This window comes from Pleurodeles waltl, chromosome 4_1 (assembly GCF_031143425.1).
Source record: "Pleurodeles waltl isolate 20211129_DDA chromosome 4_1, aPleWal1.hap1.20221129, whole genome shotgun sequence".
NCBI lineage: Eukaryota > Metazoa > Chordata > Amphibia > Caudata > Salamandridae > Pleurodeles > Pleurodeles waltl.
In genome coordinates, this window is record NC_090442.1 from 465,184,612 (window position 1) to 465,208,713 (window position 24,102).

The 24,102-nt window shown below is 43.8% G+C and overlaps 1 protein-coding gene across 5 annotated transcripts in view; it reads left to right on the plus strand.

Moving 5' to 3' along the window:
• The window catches only part of SLC6A15 (solute carrier family 6 member 15), a 397,869-nt gene that overhangs the window by 41,194 nt on the left and 332,573 nt on the right, over nt 1–24,102 (plus strand). For 2 of the 5 annotated variants that reach the window (XM_069228751.1, XM_069228750.1), the window contains exon 2: nt 11,760–11,954. The exons of the other annotated variants lie outside the window; for them this stretch is intronic. The gene's annotated coding sequence lies outside the window, so the exon portion shown is untranslated. The remainder of the gene's footprint in view (nt 1–11,759; nt 11,955–24,102) is intronic. 5 annotated transcript variants of the gene reach the window in all.

Consider the following 24,102-nt stretch of genomic DNA (forward strand, 5'->3'; position numbering starts at 1 on the left):
TTAATATCTGGTGTTATAACGTTATCACTCTTTTGGCACTGTATTAATACTTTACACATTGCCTTAAGAAAGGTGAGTCTGCTCTGTCCTATAGCTACCGTGTGTTGACCTCAGGTTAAGATCAGCTGCAGCTCGTGAGAAGGAAAAGGGGTGGGGCAGCGCTGAGCGTGCCGGGGGGGGTGTTGGGAACAAACAAAAACCTATCTTACACGCTGTGCCTGTGATCAACGCTGCTTTGCTCCACGCTTCTCCTGCATGGGTGCACTTTTGTGACTTTATGAATTGGGCCCATAATTAGGTCTTGCATTAACCAAGATCTTTGGTTTTTATTACAATAATTTTTCTCTCTCTATCTATTTATTGGCTGGCTTTACTGTGAGTTTTAGCATTCTGCTCTTACATGAGGAGCATATTGTAGGTGGCTGGCCTGGCTTATAGTGGGTACCTTGTGGTACTTACACCTTGTGCCAGGTCCAGTTATCCCTTATTAGTAGATTAGAGGTGTTCTAGCACCTTAGGCTGTTAGAGGTAGCTATAGCAGAGCCGTTTAGGCTGAACTAGGAGACATGCAAAGCTCGTACTATACCACTTATATCACTTAGCCCTATATCATAAGTAACACAATACTCAGAGTTACTAAAAATAAAGGTACTTTATTTTAGTGAGAATATGCCAAAAGTATCTCAGAAGATATACTCCCTTAGGAGGTAAGTAAAATACACAAAATATACAAACAAGCCAAAATCAGGGAAGTAAACAGTTAGAAAAGTAGTGCAAACACTGTAGAACACAATAGACTGCAATAGGAGACAATAGGCCTAGGGGCAACACAAACCATATACTCCAAAAGTAGAATGCGAACCACAAATGGACCCCAGGCCTCATGTAGTGTGTAGAAGGTCGCTGGGAGTGTAAGAAAACACTAAGGGTGTCCAAGATACCCCACCCCAAGACCCTGAAAAGGAGGAGTAAAGTTACCTTACTACCCCAGAAAGACAGTAAAGTCGAGATAGGGGATTCTGCAAAGGCAACAACTAACGGCAAAGCACTGAAGACGGATTCCTGGACCTGAGGACCTGTAAAGGAAGGGGACCAAGTCCAAGAGTCACGCAAGTGTCCAGGGGGGGAGAGGAGCCCACTAAACCCCAGATAAAGGTGCAAAAGGGCTGCCTCTGGGTGGAACAAGCAGAAGATTCTGCAACAACAGAAGGTGCCAGAAACTTCTCCTTTGGTCAGAAGATGTCCCACAGCATGCTGGAGGATGCAGAGCTGTTTCCACGCAGAAAGACCGCAAACAAGCCTTGCCAGCTGCAAGAGTCGCGGTTGAGAATTTTGGGTGCTGCCACGGCCCACGAAGGACCAGGAGGTCGCCTCTTGGAGGAGGAGACAGAGGGGGTGCTCAGCAACACGGAGAGCCCACGCTGAAGCAGCTGGCTACCAGGATCCCAGTGACACAGGCAAAAACAAACATACATACAAACAAAATTGGGGGTAACATGCCAGGCAAGATGGTACTTTCCTACACATATTGACACACAAAGTAGTTTTTGTCAGTACCGGGAAGTACTGTGACAGTGTGTGAGTTTTGAAAGTAAAAATATTTTTTGTTTTTTTGCCAATGTTTGTTACAATGGTGAGAGCCTGGCAGGTCACGTAACAATAAAGTTTTACAAAAGCCACGTCAAATCAAGACACACATTGAGAAAAGCAAAACACTGAGCACCAATTTCGGATTGGTTGGCTTTGCCAGTGCTTGTTTATTTTCATGTTTCCCTTATTGTTGTTGAAACTAGTTGCACTGATTTTCTATCATGAATATTTTTCTGGAAATACTACAATCATTCAACACATGTTACTAAATGATGCTTCTAAGAAAGGGTACCTAAAATTTGACAGTAATTTAGCAAAACATTTTTTTCCTAGTTGCATTGAGTTTCTGAACATTTTATTTTGAAAGAAAAGAATCATCAGGTCTGCTTACAAGCTTCTGAAAACATTTGCATCTAATCAGAGTGCATTCTGGGAACATTATACATAGCCTGATATTATTAAACTTGTCAAATGTGTGCCTACACATTTGTTTACTAGAACCATTGCCAGTGCTGTAGTCCGAGTTTACAGCATTTATTTACAGTGCTCACCCTAATAATAAAAGCTTTGCATTAATGAACTTTAAATACAAGTGCAAGCAGCCTTTATGTCAGAGCACAAATATTAACTCAACTGCAGGACATTTCCTTTTCCTTTAAACTAGCAGCCAAATAATTTGTGCTGCAGGGAGTTGGGTCTACTTATCCTAATAACAAAATAAATATGAAACCCTCTCCCCTGGATTTTGGGCTATAGGCATTCCACACCTCTGCAGAAGGTAACAACTGTGGGCAGCACAAGACAAATTCTGTGAAGCATGCTTGATAAAGAGAAGGGAGAGCAAATGGCTTATTCACGTCTTACAAGCAATGTTAACAGCAACCCTCCAAAAGGACTTTGACCACTTCTACATTTAACTAATTGCCACAGCAAGATACTACAATATGCATTAAAATGCAGCTTTCCTCAAAAAAACACTTTCATTTAACAAATATGGTCAGAACATCTCCACAAGTCCTACAAAGTTGATATGAATCAAGAGACCTTATTCAATGAGCTTTCATCACACAACAATTCTCAAAAAACATACACTGGGCCTGATTATCACATGTATGGTTCTGGCGAGGTGGTGAATTTCTGTGTGAAGTTTAGGTTGCCATGAGGTAACGCTACACCAGTACCATGCAAATACGAGTTGAACCCCATGGAATGGGGACTTACCATGTGGCACCGGACTTACCTTTTGTAAAACCATGTGGAATTTCTAATTATATGGAGCTTAAAACACATTTACCACTTGCTCTGAGCAGGCAGTAAAAGCATACAGGGGCCTCTGTGTGCTGTCGAGGGGGGAGGGAATAGGGGGGTTTTTGGTGGGAAAGAGCAAATAAAGCCTGGCATGGTGGAGCATTGTATGTAATAATCTGAATTCTGTAATGATTTGTCAGTACTGATATTCATCATTATTTTCTCTGCTGTTTAACAATGTTATAAATTACAACTGAGACCACAGCATTCATGAATATCAATAGTTATACAATGTGACAGTAAAAGCTGGTGTAGAAGGTCCAAAATGTATATTACAGTAGTCTTTTTGATGTTAAAAAAAGATGATTTATTTCATTCGGTAAGACACAGCCAACACATGTTTCATCACACAGTGACTTTTTCAAGGCTAGATAATGGACGGGCATCTGAAAAGTCCCTCTAGAAAGTAGTGTAACACACTCTATCCTTCTAGGTACCTGTTATCCAATCACATAAGACTAGAAAACCGTTCTGCTGGTAGTAAACGATGGTGCTGGAAGTTATGAAGAATGTGTCCTCCGTGAGTTGGGAACAATGTGTCCCTACTGACTGGAACTCTGAAACTTTGACAAATTTACTACGGGGACACAGGACTTACCATGTCCCTCTGACTCTCTTACATGCTTGGCGACTACTTGCCCAACTCATGGAGGATGCCACATATATGCTTGCCACCAGGTAATGGGTGGTGGTGATTCCTGGGCACTCCATAACCAATGAGGTTAATGTTCCCAGGGGCAGCCCTACACAATTTTTCAGCAGTTTCTATTTGCCCTACTGTAAACAATCCCAGAGTGCCCCTCACTTTCAAAGTTCAAGAAGTGGAAACTCATCATCTTCCCTTGTGTAGAGGCTGAGGGACCACCCACAGGTGTGGGCAAGTTAATGACCAGTTCTCAAATTTGTGGCCCCTCTAAGTGGTTTCTAGTGGTAGCTTTATTCCACTAGGTTTGATGTAACCTGGACTCCGGGGACAATACTGGGGCTTTCTAAGTGTTACCTAACATTTGCTTGTTACAATGCATGCCCCTTTGAAGTCAATTAAGTTTATCAGCTCACCCTAACTTATTTTTCTGGACTGGAGAAAGCTGGGAGATCAGACCTAGTCGAGCTCCCGTCATGCTCCGTGGTTGAACTGGCATCTGGAGTGTAGCAAGATGGCCTGTTGATGACCGTTTCTGAGCGGCGCCCGGGTGGAGAGGCTCGATGTAGCAACACACAAGCGGTCGCAAAAAGTAATATGTTCAATGTAACTCTGGTGCAATCGTGGGACAGCAGACAAGATGAACCACGTTGGGAGATGGTGGCAAGCAGTGAGCGAAGCGGCAGGGTCCCATGAGCCATGAGCAGTCAAATCAAATCAAATCATTAGCATTTATAAAGCGCGCTACTCACCCGTGCGGGTCTCAAGGCGCTAGGGGGGAAAGGGGGGGTTATCGCTGCTCGAACAGCCAAGTCTTTAGGAGTCTCCGGAAAGCGGAGTGGTCCTGGGTGGTCCTGAGGCTGGTGGGGAGGGAGTTCCAGGTCTTGGCCGCCAGGAAGGAGAAAGATCTCCCACCCGCCGTGGAGCGGCGGGTGCGAGGGACGGCAGCAAGTGCGAGGCCAGCGGAGCGGAGGGGGCGGGTGGGGACGTAGAAGCTGAGGCGTCTGTTGAGGTATTCCGGTCCCTTGTTGTGGAGGGCTTTGTGTGCGTGGGTGAGAAGACGGAAGGTGATCCTTTTGCTGACTGGGAGCCAATGCAGGTGTCTCAGGTGTGCGGAGATGTGGCTGTTGCGGGGTACGTCGAGGATGAGGCGGGCCGAGGCGTTTTGGATGCGTTGCAGGCGGTTTTGGAGTTTGGCGGTGGTCCCGGCGTAGAGGGTGTTGCGGTAGTCCAGGCGACTCGTGACAAGGGCGTGGGTCACGGTTTTTCTGGTGTCGGCGGGGATCCAGCGGAAGATCTTGCGGAGCATGCGGAGAGTGAGGAAGCAGGCGGAGGACACGGCGTTGACTTGCTTGGTCATGGTGAGAAGAGGGTCCAAGATGAAGCCGAGGTTGCGGGCGTGGTCTGCGGGGGTCGGTGCGGTGCCGAGGGCCGTGGGCCACCAGGAGTCGTCCCAGGCGGACGGGGTGTTGCCGAGGATGAGGACTTCCGTTTTTTCAGAGTTCAGCTTTAGGCGGCTGAGCCTCATCCAATCTGCGACGTCCTTCATACCCTCTTGTAGGTTGGTCTTGGCGCTGGCGGGGTCCTTGGTGAGGGAGAGTACAAGTTGGGTGTCGTCGGCGCAGGAGGTGATGATGATGTCGTGCTTGCGTACGATGTCGGCGAGGGGGCTCATGTAGACATTGAAGAGTGTCGGGCTGAGCGATGAGCCTTGAGGTACGCCGCAGATGATCTTGGTGGGTTCTGAGCGAAACGGAGGGAGGTAAACTCTTTGGGAGCGGTTAGCGAGGAAGGAGGCGATCCAGTCCAGGGCCTGGCCTTGGATCCCGGTGGAGCGTAGGCGGGTGATTAGGGTGCGGTGACAGACGGTGTCAAAGGCAGCCGAGAGGTCGAGGAGAATGAGGGCGACTGTTTCACCGTTGTCCATCAGGGTTCTGATGTCGTCTGTGACTGAGATGAGGGCGGTTTCCGTGCTGTGGTTGGTTCGGAATCCGGTTTGTGAAGGGTCGAGCAGGTTGTTGTCTTCCAGGAAGGTGGTCAGCTGTTTGTTGACGGTCTTTTCTATTACCTTGGCTGGGAAAGGTAGAAGAGAGATGGGGCGGAAGTTTTTCAGGTCGCTTGGGTCAGCCGTAGGTTTCTTTAGTAGGGCGTTGACTTCAGCGTGCTTCCAGCATTCGGGGAAGGTAGCAGAAGAAAAAGAAGAGTTGATGACGGTCTGGAGGTGCGGGGCGATGATGTCGTCGGCTTTGTTAAAGATGAAGTGCGGGCAGGGGTCCGAAGGGGCGCCGGAGTGGATAGAGTTCATGATGGATTTGGTTTCTTCCGTGTTGATGTGGGTCCAGTTGTTGAGGGTGATGTCCGGGGAAGCGGGTTCAGTGGTGTATGGTTGGGTCTGGTGTCCGAAGCTGTCGTGGAGGTCGCTGATCTTGCGATGGAAGAAAGTGTACACAATTTTGGAATTACATCATCTGGCAACAGAATCTGGTTCTATACAGGAGTTCTGAATGTGTAAAACCTCTAGTTCACTCTAGGATCAGGATAAGGGCTGATTTGGGCTCTTGTATGATACTGGTTACCACACGGATGGTGCAGGTTCACTGACTGATCTTGATATGTATCTTGATCTTTCTTCAAGTCAACTTGAACTTCACGAATCTTGTGTATCCTGGATTGTCTCAGTCCTTACAGTCCTCCTTCAATCAACTGGTCTTTGTACCTGTCTTCTTGTGGCTAGGGTCAGGACTGTCAAGTTCTTTATATCCCCTAGGAGACAGCAGAAAGGTGGCCTGCTGGGATAAACCTGAAGAAGAGGACAGCTACCAACAGCAAAGGATCAACTCAAGGCAAGGTACTTAACAAACAAGGTACAATTTTTAGGGACCAAAGTACCTCTATTTACACAAGTGTATACCAATGTTTAGGCAGCGGCAGAAAACTTGAGCCAACAAACTTATTTCCTTATTCAGATTTCTTGCTCTTCTCCCAGTCAAGGAGAAGAGTGCCTTCCTCCCTTGATAACTGTTTTCAAGTTCTGGATGCTGGAGGTCCAAAGTCTGACCAGTTTATTCAGTCACGGTGCTGATGTAGATTCATGTTAGAAAGAGTTCAACAGAAACCCACTGTTGGTTCCTGTCAGTCAGTAAAATGGAAGAAGGAGGGGGTTGTTTCATTGTTCCATGGGCATCCTACTTTAAATAAAGGGAAATGTTGGCACAGCTATACCTAACAGGTAGCAAAGAATTGAGGAAGGAGTCCTGAGCACAGGTAAAAGCAGGTTGTCATGGCGGGCAGGCAACCCAGTGTCAAAAGCAGCACGACCAGAGCAGCTTGGCCAAAATTCAACCAATGCTCCTCCTCCCTCCTGTACGTTCCATGCTCCTCACTTCCCAGCAGCTTTCCAGCGGGCTCTGCTCCTCTGTTGCTCGACACGCTTCCACAATGACGTACTCTCTCAAACTAGCAGTTTTCATTCACCTGGGATGACTGGATTGATAATAGGAAATCCTGCTTATTGATGAAGTTAGATTTAAAATTACTATTTTAGAAATTCCACTTTTAGAAAGAAAGCATTGCTCTGTACTTACTGTCATCTGTATCTTACAGACTGTCTCCAATCCACATCTGGTCTGCACTGGTTGACAGCCCCCCTTGTGCATTCCACCCAGACAGCCATGAACACAGGACACTCAGTCACACCTGCATTTATCTGCATACTCAATGGGTTTACCTGGGCAGGAAAGGTGGCGGGGCTCTCTATTACATTTCAAAGGCCAGTGGCCTGCCCTCACACAAAGGACTGATAACCCCCCCAACTGATCCTGGCAGACAGGATTGGGCTGAAAGGGGCATTTGTGCACTTCAAAACCACTCTTTAAAGTTTCACCCAGTTCAAAGGCATTTTGGGTTTGTAAACTGACTCCACCAAATCAGACAATTCTGGATCTACACCTGAGCTCTGTCTGGTCTGCCAGGCTGCTCAAATGACTCATCTGGACTGCTTTGCTGAGAAGGACTGCTGCCTTGCTTGTTGCCCTGCTGCCTGCTGGCCTCTAAATATGCTGGAAGGTCTTTGCCTTCCCCAAAAGTGCTCTCTACGGGCTTGGATTGAACTTGCCTTCTGTTCTGAAGTCTCAGGGACAGCAAATACTTCATCTGCTGGCTTTTTGCTACTTTTCCAATTTCGGCTACGCAAGGGCGACTTCAGCGATGCCAGCACCAACACCGCAGCCTGCTCCCACTCCATTGACACCACTGAACGCAATGACCATGGCCTGCAACGAAAGTCCGACATTTGCACGATACCGCTAATGTCACACAATGTCATTGCGACACTGTGAAGTTTACACATCTCGTCTTGACCAGCTGGACACATCGACCCTACTGGGTCACAAGGAACAGACGCATTTCCATCGATGCAGCACCAGCTCCCTCTGCAACTGGATGGAACCGATGCCTGGCCTCACCTTGCCTCACAGTGTGGAATCAATGCCTCATCTCTCCAGATGCTGTAAGAGGCTGACTCCGAACCAGCCCCAGAGATGCCTCAGCTCCCCAACTCTGTGCGATGTCTTTGTTTCTTCATTTTCAAAAGGTACAGTACCTGGGGGTCCATGAGACTCCATGTCTGGCACCTGTGGCATCTGATTATTAGGAACAAGTCTGCCAACTATGCCGTGATACCCCCAGGTGGAGCTATTGTGTTTCTAAGCACTTTAGTTGGATTTAATCTTTAAAAATTCATAACTTTGCTTATGTGCATTGGATTTTAATCATTTCAACAGTATTGTATTCAGATAAATATTCTCTATTTTTCTAAACCTGTGCGGTGTATTTTTGTGGTGTTTTCTCTGTTTTATTGTATACGTTCTTGTACAAATACTTTACATATTGCCTTTTAAGGTAAGCCTGACTGCTCATTGCCAAGTTACCGGAGGGTGGGTACAGCATAATTTGGATTGTACTGTGATTTACCCTGACTAGGATTGTGGCCCCTACTTGGACAAGGGTGTACACCTCTGCCAACTAGAGACCCCATTTCTAACACAATGCAATTAGTGAAATAATACTGTATTGTAAAATAGAGGTTTATCCAATTCATCCGACATAACCTGGGCACCAATATTGAAAACAAAGAAGCTGTATATTGTAAAGATAAATTCAAACTAGCGTACCTGTGCCACAATGAAATAATTATTTTCTGCCAGAAACTTGACTCATTTAAATGTAGGTTTCTTGTATTAATTTATTCCATAAAGCTTGTCTGTACATGTGTCTACATTCCATAGCATACCATTGTTCTAGATCTCTCAGAGGGAAATTAAGTCAAATAATAAGCAAGTTAACTGTCATATGCTTACTATGTGTAACCTAGATTCTTATTATAAATGGAGCAACATTATAGCCTATTAAGGTAAGTGAGGTAAATGTGAGGTTTTTGTACAAGTCACAACATGAACTCACATAGTTTAAGCTGCTGTCATATGTGATAATGAAGAACAATGAGGCATGGTAAAATTAAATACCTGCCTAGGATCACACCATTTGACCAAGTGGAGAAGCCAGATTTGATCCCAGATCGTTATGAATTTCAGCCACTATAAGGGAATTGCTTTCCCTCGCCTGCTTTTCATTAAAGAGTAATGCTTTGTTTTTAATTCTTGGCTCATGAGGTTAAACTGTGAGTGGCTGGCCACTGCAACATGAAAACTCAGCCTATTTGGGTTTGAGGCTCAAAGAAGATCTCAAGCTAAATTATAGCTAAGCACCTGGCTCAAGCCTTTCATGTCCTACTCACTTCTATGAGGAAGCAAGCAAAACCAAGCAAAACATTAGAGAGAAGTGCCCATCAAACTGGGATTTCTTCGGTGAGAATCCTATGACATCCTTTAAAGCATACAGGAACACCAAACGACAACCTGCAGCCCATAAATCTAGAGCTCACTTTACTAGACATCAATTGTGAGCCTGTTGGTCCTCTTCCTCCGTGAGAAGTGAGTGCCTGTTGAAGCTGAGCCAATGACAGGAGGAGGCAGGGCATTCAGGTGCTCTTCACACTCCCTGTAAATTGAATTGCAGGGGGTGTGGCAGCACTCCCAAATTACCATGCTGGAGTTCAGGAAGTGAATGTACAATAAACAAGGTGTTTACATTTTGTTTATATCTTGTCACATCTATGCTTCAAACTCAGAGGCCAAATGGCATGCTATGTCTTCTTACACATCGCTGCTTATTATTTTAACATTGGCATTGGTATGTTCTTTTCTTTCTCTAACTGCAAAGTAAGAGAATTTTGTCAAGTGAAATCTTGCTGGGTTACAGGGAGTGTGAAAGAGAAAGCTGAACAATTTAATTTTTATTTTAACATACAACATTTAAATATCTGCAAATGGACTGTACAAATAATTCAAAATATATAAGCCATTAGGAGAGCACATATTTTAATAGGTTCAAAACAAATCAAAACTTTTCTTAATGATGTGCAATTGATAAATATTTGATGAACTGGATTTCCTTTAGTTTTTGGTAGAACCAATTTTCTGAAATAAGTGGGCTGGAAATAGCTATTATTAAATGCACTCTGGAAAGAAAACGACATAGACATACTTGGGCTTTGATAATTGAGCGGAAGGATTTGAATAACTAGCCCACTTGACGGTGGTTTTATAATTTGGTTTTGTATATTTTATTTTCTTCTTCCTAGCCTCCTTTTATTTTGGTACATTACATTTTATATATGTATATAACATTGTCAAGATGGCATGTAGTATTTTGGGCTCATTACTGTGTATCAACTGTATGACTTTTGTTTATTAAACAAAAAACTTAAATAACGAAACTAGATTTCCACATATTATTGTCCAGGCACTATATCGTTTTAGCAGTAAAACTGCATGTCTGCAACTTTAGGGTAATTTCAATGGAAATGGGCTGTCTATAAATGAGTGTTATACAACACCATGCTTTAGTAATATATTTGTGACCGTGTGCTCTAAAACGCACTAGAAGCTACATATTATATGTGTACCACTCTCCTGCTGAATAAACATGGCTCATTTGCTATTCTTGTGCTTTGTGTGACGCTTGGATTTATTACACTCCCTATTACTTCGGTGAAGGAACAGTTTTGGCAGCACCCCCTCTGAAAATTGTTACAGCACCACTGGCGCTCTCACTCAAACTCAGCATCACAGGCAGGGGTGCGGCCATTTGACGCGCCGGGGAGATGCGCAGCCCTTCATAAACAGCAGGCACCGAATGCCAGCCACAGCCCTTGTCCCCAGACGTTCTCTTAGAAATGTCTGGAGGAAAGCGTAGATTATCACGAAATGTATATTATCATCCTCAAGTGGCACGCGTCGCTGGCCGAAGTGCTGTATGGGGCGGGCTCACGCGGCATGATCTGCATGTGTCCGGATGCCTCTGAATGCATGATGCAACATTTTCCTTCTGTGTGGTCAGAGGGGCTTCTGTTGTGCTGCTGTGCAGTGAGACCAAAGCAGTAGCGCTGAATAGGTATGACATATCTGTGCATTTTGCAAACACATTTGTGCAGTAAAATGTATATGTTCATCGCTTCAAGGCACTTACATTTTAAGAATATTTTCCAAAGAGAATCTACTAACGCTTTTCACACTTGCATTATTAAAGAGACGGGGGGCCTTTAGGTCATTTACTATCAAAGGGAAGAAAAACTTTCTGTTTCACAGAGATTCAGTGAATGCAAGTGGTATCCGTGACTTCCTGCAGAAATGACGTGAAGAACATTTTCGTTTTGTTGCTGCATCATGGGTACTTCCCTCTTACGGATCATACCACGAGGTGCTCTATTGAATCCTCTCAATAGGACCAACCCACCCAACCCCAGAAAATTACGCGCCTATGCGACCTGATGCTCTGTGCATGGTATGATCTGCCTTTCCGTGTACAAAGGGCAATGCTCTTAATCATTTAAGCCTCCGCCGGCTGGATCAGAGAGTATGAAGGTGAGACGGCAGTATTCGAGGTACCAGAGCCGTATTAGTCTGACTAGTAGACTTTAGTATATGGTCCAGCGCGAAGGGAGGGACTAAAGCATTCAAAGTCATTAAGCGTTTAGATCCTCGTTTTTAGTGGTTCTTTTATAGGTCATGACTTGGGTCCGAAATGTCACTGTCAATGTTATTTCAAGCAAGTTTTATATTGTGCCGCAGCAATTCTGGTCCCTGAAATTTTTTCACAGAATACCCCTCTCTTTAACATTGGTATGGCCCATTCTCGGACTTGTCTCAGGATGCCGAGAAATGTGATGCGAGGCACTTCTGCCGCTCTGAGCTTAACTGAAGCCACACGACGTCGATTGCCCTGGACGGCAGCAATGTGTTCAAACTTCTCAGCATTAGGATGATACAACGCTAGAATGCGCTCATCAAGCACTGTAAGTACAGCGCTTTTCTGGGGAGACTGTGGGTTAACCTGAGGGCACTCGGGCGTCTCCTACTACTGTTTTCTATATGTGGTAGGGCAACGTTTATATAGAGAACCGTACGAGCATTTTAGCGCATATTATCCTACTTACTGATCTTATGTATTGCTTGGATGTTAACTACGTTATTTGGAAACATCCGTTAAATGTATAAAAGTATATTTAAAGTGCATCCATATGATGTAGTTATCGTATATTGAATGCAGCTGAAAACCGAGTGACCGATGCCTTTGAAAGTGTTTGGTATAAGCCAGACGGAAAGAGTCCCACCATGCTACACAACCTATTTGTTCCTTTGTTGCTTTTAGCTCTGTCTGCATGAGCACTTATTTGTCCGTGCGAGGGTCAGGACCCTATCCTGGCTTGGCACTGGGGTGTGGGCACTGACTGGAGCGGCTTCCAGAATTTCCTTTTTGGTGTTCATAATTTACGGTGTGAGGGGTAGTGTGTGGAACATTAAAATACCATGGATATTGCTAGTGATGGAAATGGAAGAGATACCACAGGGTCATATAAACTGAGGGTAACATGATGGCAGCAGAAAGGGGCTGAGCCACACGAGGTAGGGGCATGAGGAGCAGAGTCTGACTGCCAACTTAAACATTTAGGCCCTTATTTATACTTTTTTAGCACCGCATTTGGGTCATTTTTTACGCAAAACGGCGCAAACTTGCAAAATACAATTGTGCCGCCAAAAAGCGGCACAAACGTATAAATATGGGCCTTATTTTTTTTTAAAAAAGCTTCCTCCAGAGAAATTGGCAACAAAGACAAATTAGATAGTAGATCCCTTCTGGCTTATTTAGTTGATCACAAACACTGCATTGAAATATCTTATGGGGTAAAGGCCCCCTGTTTTGGAGATCTTAGTGTACAAAAGAAGCTTCAGGGTATAGCTGCAGTAAGATATCTGTTGTGGTTAATGCACATGCCGGGAAGACCCGCCTGCAGTCTAGTCAGAAGTTTATTCACTTATTCATCAGGAAATAGCATAGAAGTTTAAAGTGCCTGCAGCAATTCACTGCAAATAACATGCAGGTCACAGGTTGCAGATAGCTTAGTGGGTTACTGCTTTTGTTGCAGACATCCTTGGGCAGCCTCCAGGTAACAACTTACAATCCTTTGTTATATAGCTGCTTGAGCTTAGTGAATTTTGAACTATCATAAAAGAGCTACATGCTTACTGCAAGGCAGAAGTTTAGAACCTTCCATTTTTCTCAGTATTTCGGTATTTTAAGGTTGTCAGACAGGATTCCTGAGTAGTAATAAACAGTGCTGTATAAATGGTTGTTGGTGTAATTATTATTCATATAGACTGATATATCTACAATTTTTACTGTGTATCTAGGGCTCAGATGTACAAAGCTTTTTGGAGGTCATAAATGGCCAGTTTTGCAGAATTTGTAACTAAAAAAGTTTTTTTCAGTGTACAAAAGACAGATTACGATTCAGTAACAAGTTGCAGAATCACAATTTGGGTTTGCAACCCAATTCCGATTCGATATTTGGAAGTGACATGTTTAGGGGTCCGTTCCAAATACCAAATCACAGTTGTTAGATCTGTCAGCCTTAGGATGGTCTTCACCTAAGCTTTTTGCCTTCCTTCATCTGCTTTTTCTGAATCCACTTTTGTTGGCCTTAAGACTCTGCACACTTTACAACTGCTAACCAATGCTAAAGTGCCTGTGCTCCCTCTTTTGAACATGGTGGAATTTGACTATCCCCAATTGGCACACTTAATTTATTTGTAAGTCCCTAGTAAGTTGGCACTATATGAACTAAAGGTCTGTAAATTAAATGCTACTAGGGGCCTGCAGCACTCTTTGTGCCACCCACTGAAGTAGCTTTTTCAACCTGTCTCAGGCCTGCCATTGCAGCGTATGTGTGCAGTTTTAACTGCTATTTCGACCTGGAAAAATAAACATTTTGCCAGGACTACACCTTCCTTTTTTAATACACGAAAGCCATCTGTAGGGCAGGGCCTAACATCTCAGAGAGCAGGATGCAGTGTATTTGAAAAATTGAACATGTGTTTTTAAGCTTTAGATGTCCTGGTAGTGAAAAAAAAAAAATTGTTTTTCTCTATTGCAAGGGCAACCTCTCCCATAAGATAGCATTTGTTTGCCTTATTACAGTTAATAAGTGATAACATTCTGTTGGTAAGTGGTTAGGAATGTCAGGTTTGATCTCTAAAGAACTGTGATTTAACGCATGTTCTTTGTGTATTGCTTCTAGACAATGAGATATAGGGGGAATAAGTGATGGCAGAATGGGTCATCTGTCAGGATGAGAGGGAGGAGAAGTCACCTACAACACTTGCACATCACAAAGGCTCTTCCTCAGCACAACCACAAAGGGTTTCACACCAGTCGTTTGTGCCCCCAGACAAGCTGAGGCTGTGACTGGGAGGCTAGAAATTCTAGACACCTTTGTAGAGGGGAGACTCTAGAAGTTTCTCCCACTTAAAAGCTGGCACCAAGTATAAATAATGGACCCTTAGACACAACCATTCAGTACACTTTTGGACCTGTGGAAGACTCAGAAGAAGGACTTCTCCGCTGCAAGAAGGACTGTTAGTATGCTGCCCTGCTTAAACAAAGTACACATGCACAGCGGATATGTAGTGTTTAAGTAAAAAATTGCAGCTAACTTGCAGTCTAGGAAAGAAGTTAATTACATTTTACACAGACTTAAATAATGGCTTTTTAAAACCCATTTAATAACCATAATCAAACAGAACACGGAGAAGTGGATTGGAGTGAATATTTGACTGAAATGTAACAGTGCTGTCTCATGGGCAACATGTGACAATCATATATATATATATATATATGTACCAAGTACTGTAATATGGAGATGTAGCTCGATCAGTTATAGCTCTATTGTTATTTTATAGATGGCACCCTGTTTAGCCTGCTATCTGATCAACTGTGCTGCTTTGCTATCCACCTTTTTAAAGCATTGTTGCCTCTCTTGGTATCCCAGTAGCTAAGTCAGGACTCAACACAAATGCCAAATGCCAATCAAGATATAGCACTGTTATCTAATGTTTGGGACTAGAATACCTGTGGAACCTGAGGGATAATGTATTGTCTATAAGAATGCTGTCAAGTAAAAGATGGCTTTGCTACATAATGGACCCTAAGTCTACAAAGTACATGTGGCATGTGCAATGGTTCTTTTGTCTAAGTTTTAAATGTATAAAATTTGTCATCCAAGTGTTATTACCATTACTGGCACCTTTATGGAATGCTGAAATAGGACCAGTCAATCAGAATATGTAAAATACTGGCACTAGCTACTACTAAAATGCTGAATTCTCAGACCAGTAGGCGTGTAAAACAAGGGCACAGAGCAAACAGTGACAAACTGTCTTTTAGACCTGTCAGCATTAGGGTGGTCATTCCTCATACTTTTTTGCTTACTCCTCCATTTTTGGTGATATTATTTTTGTTGGCCTTTTCACTCTGTGCACTTCACCATTGATAACCAGTGCTAAAGTGTGGGTGCTCACTCCCTAAAACATGGTAACATTGGCTTACACCCAATTGTCACATTTAATTTCCTTGTAAGTCTATAGTACAATTGTACCCAGGGCTAGTCAATTAAATGCTACTAGTGGGTCTGCAGCACTCATTGTGTCTCCCACTTAAGTAGCTTTTAAAACATGACCCAGCCCTGCAATTGCAGCCTGTGTGTACAATGCAAACTGACATCTTGACCTAGCAAAATAAACCTTTTTCCAGGTCGACACCTTTCTTTTTGATACATATATGTCACCACTAGGGTGGGCCCTAAACAGCCCACAGGGAAGGGGTAGTATAATTTAAAAATTAAACATGTACTTTTAAGTTTTACATGTACTGGTAGTAAAAACACCACTCACATTAATTGTTCATTACTTCAAAGCCTACCATTTGCATAGGATAATATTGGGGTTACCCTAAACATTTAATAAGTGGTAACTTTCAATTTGAAGCAGGCAGGAATGTCAAGTTTGGTGTCTAAAGAATTGTAGTTTAAAATCCTCTTTAATTGTGCAGTTGGATTTTAAGTCACAATTCTGAAAATGGCACTTTTGAAGTTGGCATTTTCCTGCCCTAACCATTTAGTGCCTGCATCCTGTATCATAGGACACATGACTCGGTGTAGCTGGCCTTTGTGCATTGCTCCCAGGAATTGAGACAAAGGGGGGAGCAGGTGCTACCTACCACACTTGCACATCACAAAGGCTCTGCCTTAGAACAGTCACAAAGGGTCTCATAATAGTCTTTGTGCACCCAGACAAGCTGGAGCCAGGACAGGGTGGAACTTCTGTAGAGGGAGCACTCAAGAAGTCTATTCCACTTCAAAGCCAGCACCAAGTATAAATACTGAACCCCCTGACCCAACTGTTAAGTGCACTTCTGGACCTGTGGAAGACTCAGAAGGACTGATGTGCTGCTCTGCTGTAAGGAGTACCACTACTCTGCTGCATGATTGAAAAGGAGTGGACCTGCATCTTGAACCCAGGACCACCAGATTGACTCCAAGGACTTCTTGGATGGCCTCCTGATCAGAGCCCCAGGGACTGAAAAGGCTCCAACCACCTTGAACCCTGCACCTGGACTCTGCCTGCTGTGAGTTCTGCCCCACCCCCCCAAATGATGGGACCCCGGTCTTGCACCTTTGGAAGTGGAACTGAATGTGCTCTGCCAGCCCATCTGTGGTCCTTGCAGAACTGACACAGCATGACACATTGCCCACAGCTCATCATAACTGATGCTCTGCAACGCATCTTGACAGAGGACTGCACATTGCATTCTCGCAGTTCCTCAGCACCACTGCTGCACTTAATGCAAAACCTTGCATTGCAGCCCTGCCACTACTCAGAACCATCATTGCACAATGCATCCTTGACACAGGACCTTGCATTGCAGCCCCCCAGCTTGCTCCCTATGATGCGAGTCAAACAAGTGAGGCATTAAGTGGGGTGTAGGAGGCTGGCCTAGCTTATAGTGGGTACCTTGTGGTACTTACACCTTGTGCCAGGTCCAGTTATCCATTATTAGTAGATTAGAAGTGTTCTAGCAGCTTAGGCTGATAGAGGTAGCTATAGCAGAGCAGCTTAGGCGGAACTAGGAGACATGCAAAGCTCCTTCTATACCACTTACATCATATAGCACTATATCATAAGAAAACACAATACTCAGAGTTACCAAAAATAAAGGTACTTTATTTTAGTGACAATATGCCAAAAGTATCTCAGAGGATATACTCCCTTAGGAGATAAGTAATATACACAAATTATATGCATACAAACCAAAATCAGGTAAGTAACAGTTAGAAAAGTAGTGCAAACAATGTAGAACACAATAGAATGCAATAGGGGGAAATAGGCCTAGGAACAACACAAACCATATACTCCAAAAGTGGAATGCAAATCACAAATGGACCCCAGGCCTAGTGTAGTGTGTAGAGGGTCGCTGGGAGTGTAAGAAAACACTAAGGCTGTCCTAGATACCCCACCCCAAGACCCTGAAAAGTAGGAGTAAAGTTACCCCAGAAAGACTGTAAAGTCGAGATAGGGGATTCTGCAAGGACAACAACTGACTGCAAAACACTGAAGACTTATTCCTGGACCTGACGACCTGTAAAGGAAGGGGACCAAGTCCAAGAGTCACGCAAGTGTCCAGGGGGGGCAGGAGCCCACTAAACCCCAGATGAAGGTGCAAAAGGGCTGCCTCCGGGTGGAAGAAGTCAAAGATTCTGCAATAACGGAAGGTGCCAGGAACTTCTCCTTTGGTCAGAAGATGTCCAACGGTGTGCTGGAGGATGCAGAGTTGTTTCCAAACAGAAAGACCACAAAGAAGCCTTGCTAGCTGCAAGCGTCGCTGTTGAAGGTTTTGGGTGCTGCCAGGGCCCAGGAAGGACCAGGAGGTCGTCCCTTGGAGGAGGAGACAGAGGGGGCACTCAGCAACACAGAGAGCCCACGCAGAAGCAGGCAGCACCCGCAGATGCACCTGAACAGGCACTTAGAAGATCTGAGGAAAGCGGTTGACTCAGAGTCACAAAAGAGGGTCCCACGACGTCAAAGTCCAACTCAGCGAGTTGGGCAATGTAGGACGGAGTGCTGGGGACCTGAGCTAGGCTGGGCACGAAGGAAGTCTTGAAAAAGTGCACAGAAGCCCGAGCAGCTGCAGTTCATGCAGTACAGAGGATTACTGTCTGGCGTGGGGAGGCAAGGACTTACCTCCACAAAATTTGGACAGAAGGGCCACGGGACTGTTGAAGACACTTGGACCCAGCTCCTGTGTTTCAGGGACCATGCTCGTCAGAATGAGAGGGGACCCAGAGGACTGGTGATGCAGAAGTTTGGTGCCTACGTTGGCAGAGGGAAGATTCCGTCGACCCACTGGAGATTTCTTCTTGGCTTCCAGTGCAGGGTGAAGGCAGACAGCCCTCAGAGCATGCACCACCAGGAAACAGTCGAGAAAGCCGGCAGGATGAGGCGCTACAATGTTGCTGGTAGTCTTCTTGCTACTTTATTGCGGTTTTGCAGGCATCCTGGAGCAGTCAGCGGTCGATCCTTGGCAGAAGTCGAAGAGGGAAGTGCAGAGGAACTCTGGTGAGCTCTTGCATTCGTTATCTGGTGAGATACACACAGGAGAGACCCTAAATAGCCCACAGAGGAGGATTGGCTACTGAGAAAGGTAAGCACCTATCAGGAGGGGTCTCTGACGTCACCTGCTGGCACTGGCCACTCAGAGCTGTCCATTGTGCCCTCACACCTCTGCATCCAAGATGGCAGAGGTCTGGGACACACTGGAGGTGCTCTGGGCACCTCCCCTTGGATGTGCTGGTCAGGGGAGTGGTCAGAGCAGGGCTGGGGGGATCCCTGAACCAGTCTAGACTGGCTTATGCAAGGAGGGCACCATCTGTGCCCTTCAAAGCATTTCCAGAGGCCAGGAGAGGCTACTCCTCCCAGGCCCTTCACACCTATTTCCAAAGGGAAAGGGTGTAACACCCTCTCTCAGAGGAAATCCTTTGTTCTGCCTTCCTGGGAACAGGTTGCCCAGGCCCCATGGGGGCAGAAACCTGTCTGAGGGGTTGGCAGCAGCAGTAGCTGCAGTGGAGACCCCGGAAAGTTAGTTTGGCAGTACCTGGGCTCTATGCTGGAGACCCAGGGATGCATGGAATTGTCCCCCCAATACCACAATGGTATTGGGGGGACAATTCCATGATCCTATACATGTTACATGGCCATGTTCGGAGTTACCATTGTGACGCTACATATAGGTGTTGACCTATATGTAGTGGTGTCCCCGCACTCACAAAGTCCGACGAATTTGCCCTGAACAATGTGGGGGCACCTTGGCTAGTGCCAGGGTGCCCACACACTAAATAACTTTGCACCTAACCTTCACCAAGTGAGGGTTAGACATATAGGTGACCTATAAGTTACTTATGTGCAGTATAAAATGGCTGTGAAATAATGTGGACGTTATTTCAGTCAGGCTGCAGTGGCAGTCCTGTGTAAGAAATGTCTTAGCTCCCTATGGGTGGCAAAAGAAATGCTGCAGCCCATAGGGATCTCCTGGGACCCCAATACCCTGGGTACCTAGGTACCATATACTAGGGAATGATAAGGGTGTTCCAGTGTGCCAATCAGAATTGGTAAAATTAGTCACTAGCCTGCAGTGACAATTTTAAAAGCAGAGAGAGCATAAACACTGAGGTTCTGGTTAGCAGAGCCTCAGTGATACAATTAGGTACCACACAGGGAACACATATAGGCCACAAACGTATGAGCACTGAGGTCCTGGCTAGCAGGATCCCAGTGACACATATCAAACACACTGACAACATAGAATTTTCACTATGAGCTCTGGGCCCTAGCTAGCAGGATCCCAGTGAGTCAGTAAAAACACTGTGACATATACTTACAAACAGGCCAAAAGTGGGGGTAACAAGGGTTGAAAGAGGCTACTTTCCCACATGGGGCTTCAGCCAGTGCTGGATCCTCCATCACCACCTGCAGGTTGCTACGTAGTACGAAAGCACACAGAGTGCGAACCCCACTGAAGGTGTCTCTGTGTTGTTAATTGCACATAGGCACACACAGAATGTTTTAATGGTGCCAGACCATATCTTGGATCCAGCTCAATATCAGCTGATAGACCTGGGATCATACTGGATCCTCTACTATTCCAGTGCTGGCTATTACAATAACTAGTTAATTGTAAACAGATAATAAATACTAGTTTGCATAAATAAAAATGTATTACTTCATTTTTTAGTCAGTATCTGAGTAAAGAGTAGATACTACCTTTCAGTATGTACCTCAGCATAATATGATATTTATTCATATTTATATATAGTAATCTCTTAGGGGGATTTAAACCTGCATCTTAATGTAGAGGCTGCATTAATTTAATGAACTACTGTAGCTGGCTTAACACCTCCACAGAAGAAAGATATTATGTTTTTCACCTCTCAGTTTTTGAATTGCTAACATACCAGGGACAATTTAGCTTCAAGAAAGTGAGAGATTATGTGGTAGAGCTGATGCTGTTGCTTGACATAAGAAGCCATTTCCCTGCCCCAAAAATCTACCTTGAGCAATGTCCCGCCCCCTCGCCTTTCCTGCCTTTTAGAGTCTTGATCCCGGCATTCTGAGATGTTCTCTAATACAGTATTCTTGCTCTCAAACTGCCGACTCCCCCTTCCACATCCTGTATCTTGTAATTGTGCAGGGAAAGAGGTTACAGGTTTCCACATGATTCCCTGCTGCAGTACATCTGGCACATGCAATACCCTACAATATTAAATTGTGACTTACAGCAGGAGTAAAATATCACCTTGAGTATACTTGTGAAGATTTTGTCCAGCCTTTGGCAATGACAACATTTCCCAACTTCATCAAGTTTCATGGCTGAAGGATGACATTTGTGCTCCCCTTGACACTTGAGGAATTGTTTTGATCCTTATTATAGGATAGCACAGAATTATCATGTTATATAGTACAGTAAATAACAGCTGTTGCTAACAATCATGTGCTACACATTTTACATAACTCACACAATTGAAAGACTGAATGAACTGCTCAGATTCATACATGTGACTGACAGACTGCACACAGATCTTTCCATGAGCCACTCAACCCAGTATTCTTTTTAAGCCATTTTCTCTGCTGGAAAGCATTGTATCATTAGTAAGTTACTATATGATCAGGTCTGACCTGACAGAGCAAGTGTTGCAAGACCTTATGTGATCTGCAGAAAAAGAGCTTTCAGAAGGACTTCTGAGAAAGGGGCTTGCGCTACACCTACATTTTGGTTACATTGAGTACAGTATTTGATTGGGCAGAAGTTGCATTTTTCCAATGAAAAAGAGTGCTGATATTGTCCTTTTTGTCTTGTGGGAAAGTTTATGCTCAGTACAGGAGGACTGAGTCAGTTGTGGGGTAAGCCAGTGTTCGAGGCTATAGGCCTGACCTGTTTATTTTGGAAAGTGGCAATAAAGACTGTCGCCCTGGCACATTTATTGTGAAAAGCACATGATAAATAACTAGGCATTTAAGGGTGGGTTGCTACTACTCTGTATTGAAACCTGCAGAGTTTTTTGGTCATATGAAGTCTTAGATCACTGCAGTAGCAAGGATTTTCATGTTGGTCATCCCCTTTGATAAACCCTGAGGCTAGAAAATGTGTACTGTTTGTGATTATTCTAAATGTGAAAATCCTTGTTGGGCATTTGCACAAGAGACAGTAGTTTGCTTTGCAAACTGTAATTTTGTATGCATTTGTAATTTTATTATCGTATGCCTGACGACTAAATTGTGTAGACTTAACACAGTAGGCTTACATTGGTTATGGTGACAAGTCAGTGATAAATAGTGTATGCCTGACCTGTTCGCAAGAAAAATCATGTCCCATGCCATAGCCTTAACTGTGAAACATTCTGACAACTGCAATAGGCCAGGCTTAGCTATTATGAAAAACACTTGTTAAAGCCAGTAGTCAGGAAGCAAGCGTTTTGGTATTGGTCACCTCCTTTTGATTTTAGAACAGTGTACAGCTCCCTGGAAAGTTGCAACTCATTTAATCTGCAATACTTCAGATCACACACAGCCAGTGCTTCTATATCAGGCAACTCTAACCAAGTGGTATTGTCTATAGCAGTGGTACTCAAAGTACGGCCCGCGGCCGCATGCAGCTCTCCTGACCTTTGCATGCCGACCCCTGATTAACAGCAGCACTGGGCAGCTGTTAACTTGACTCAGCACTAATATTAAAACAATATTAAATAAAGAGGTAAGTCTTTATTTAAAGGTTAATTGAAGTCAAAGAAAGGAAGTAACTAGGTTGTCCTGCACGGCTTAACTTTAGGAATGCCTGTATTTTCAAAGCCATCTTACAGCAAATGTGTAAACATACAATAAGGTCTCTCCAAAATTTTAAGAGTGTATTTCATTAACATGCCGAACCATTTAATCCTAGTACATCAGATCAATGCCAGTGCATTGATAAGTATTTTATTAAATGCTAGTTTTCAAACATTGACTCAGACACATTCATTCTTCCCCAAACACTGACAACATTGCCAATAGGGACCAAAGAAGCAAGTCAGTTGTTATGTGCACTCTTAGGGTGGCCTGGGTTCCTATTATACATGAACAACATTATAGTTTATTAAATCAAACACAGAAGAAAGTTTAGCTCAGCGTACATCCTGAAATTGAATATTCTTAAGATTGTCTTATATGAGATAATAAAGAAAAAACATATATTCACGGAGACCTCTCTATGACATTCTGACAGCAGAAGGTCCTGTGGGCAGAATATTGACCAGAGGGATGGAGCTACAGAAGAAAAACTATTTATAAAGCTCATCTGTAAAGGATGTCTTTGTAGCTTCTTTGTCTAAAGCGAAATGAATTTCTAAAAAGATCAATATTCTGTGAAAAGCATCATATTTCTCATTTATTTTATTTTTAACCTACATATGTTAAAAATCTAAACAAGCATTGACAAACCAATAGGTAGGAGTCTTTGAAAGGAAAAGGGCATGTTTGGGAATAAGCGGACAGTTTTGTAGCCATTCATATCAGCTGTCAAAGAAAGCACATCCCACTATGAAGCAAAGTCGTTGGTTCTAACAATATGGAAGATAGGAGTGGGAGCCCCATCACTGAACAGTAGTATTGGAAGAGTTAAGTTGTACCCTGACCTGAAAGAAGAGTGGTATAAAAAGGGGTCAGAAGATAAAGTTTGTGATGTAAGCAGGGACCTTTAAAGGAATACACATCAAAATATAGCAGAGTAGACACTTTCAACAAAGGTTCAGTATCTTCATTGTATATTGTGAAAGCCTCTGTGTGGGCATGTCTTTTCTGTCTTGATAACCATTTGGATTTATGACCTATTCTTTTTTTCATACAGTAAAGTAAAATCAATTATTTCACAATGATATTTACTACATAGCACATTGTCTTTATGATACAGAAAGGCATCCAAACAGTACATGCCTCGTTGACAAAGAAGTCATGAACCACTAATTAAAAAGTAAATTAATGAACAGATACTGGTCGTTATGTTGCATCTGCTGTGTTCCAAAAGAACTACTTTCCCTATCATCAAAATATAATGGGAGCACAAATCGAAGAATCAACTACAGTGGCCTTGAAGGACAACCGAATGATGTAAGGTTAAAGCATGAAGAAAAAACATGAAAACCAATGGCTGAAAGAGGGGGGTGGTTACCCAAAGACCAATCCCTCTCTGTAACACTTATTGAACTTAAAAAAATGATAACATGAAGTTTTCACACAATTAAGTTGATTGAAGCCACACCTAAAAATGAAACATGCATATAAAGAATCAGGAATCATACATCAGTTTAGAGAAATGAATATAAAGTAGCAGACAATCACATAGCTGGTGGTAATCTCTGTGTTAATTATTGTTAGTAAGCCAGGTTGGAAGATCACAAATAACCCCCTGTATATGCATCCTAGGACAGTCAAGAATTCTCATAATTTACACACATCATCCCAAGTGTCTGTATATGAGCAAGTTGAGGACAACCTCAGACACCATTCAATCTTGATATACTCTAT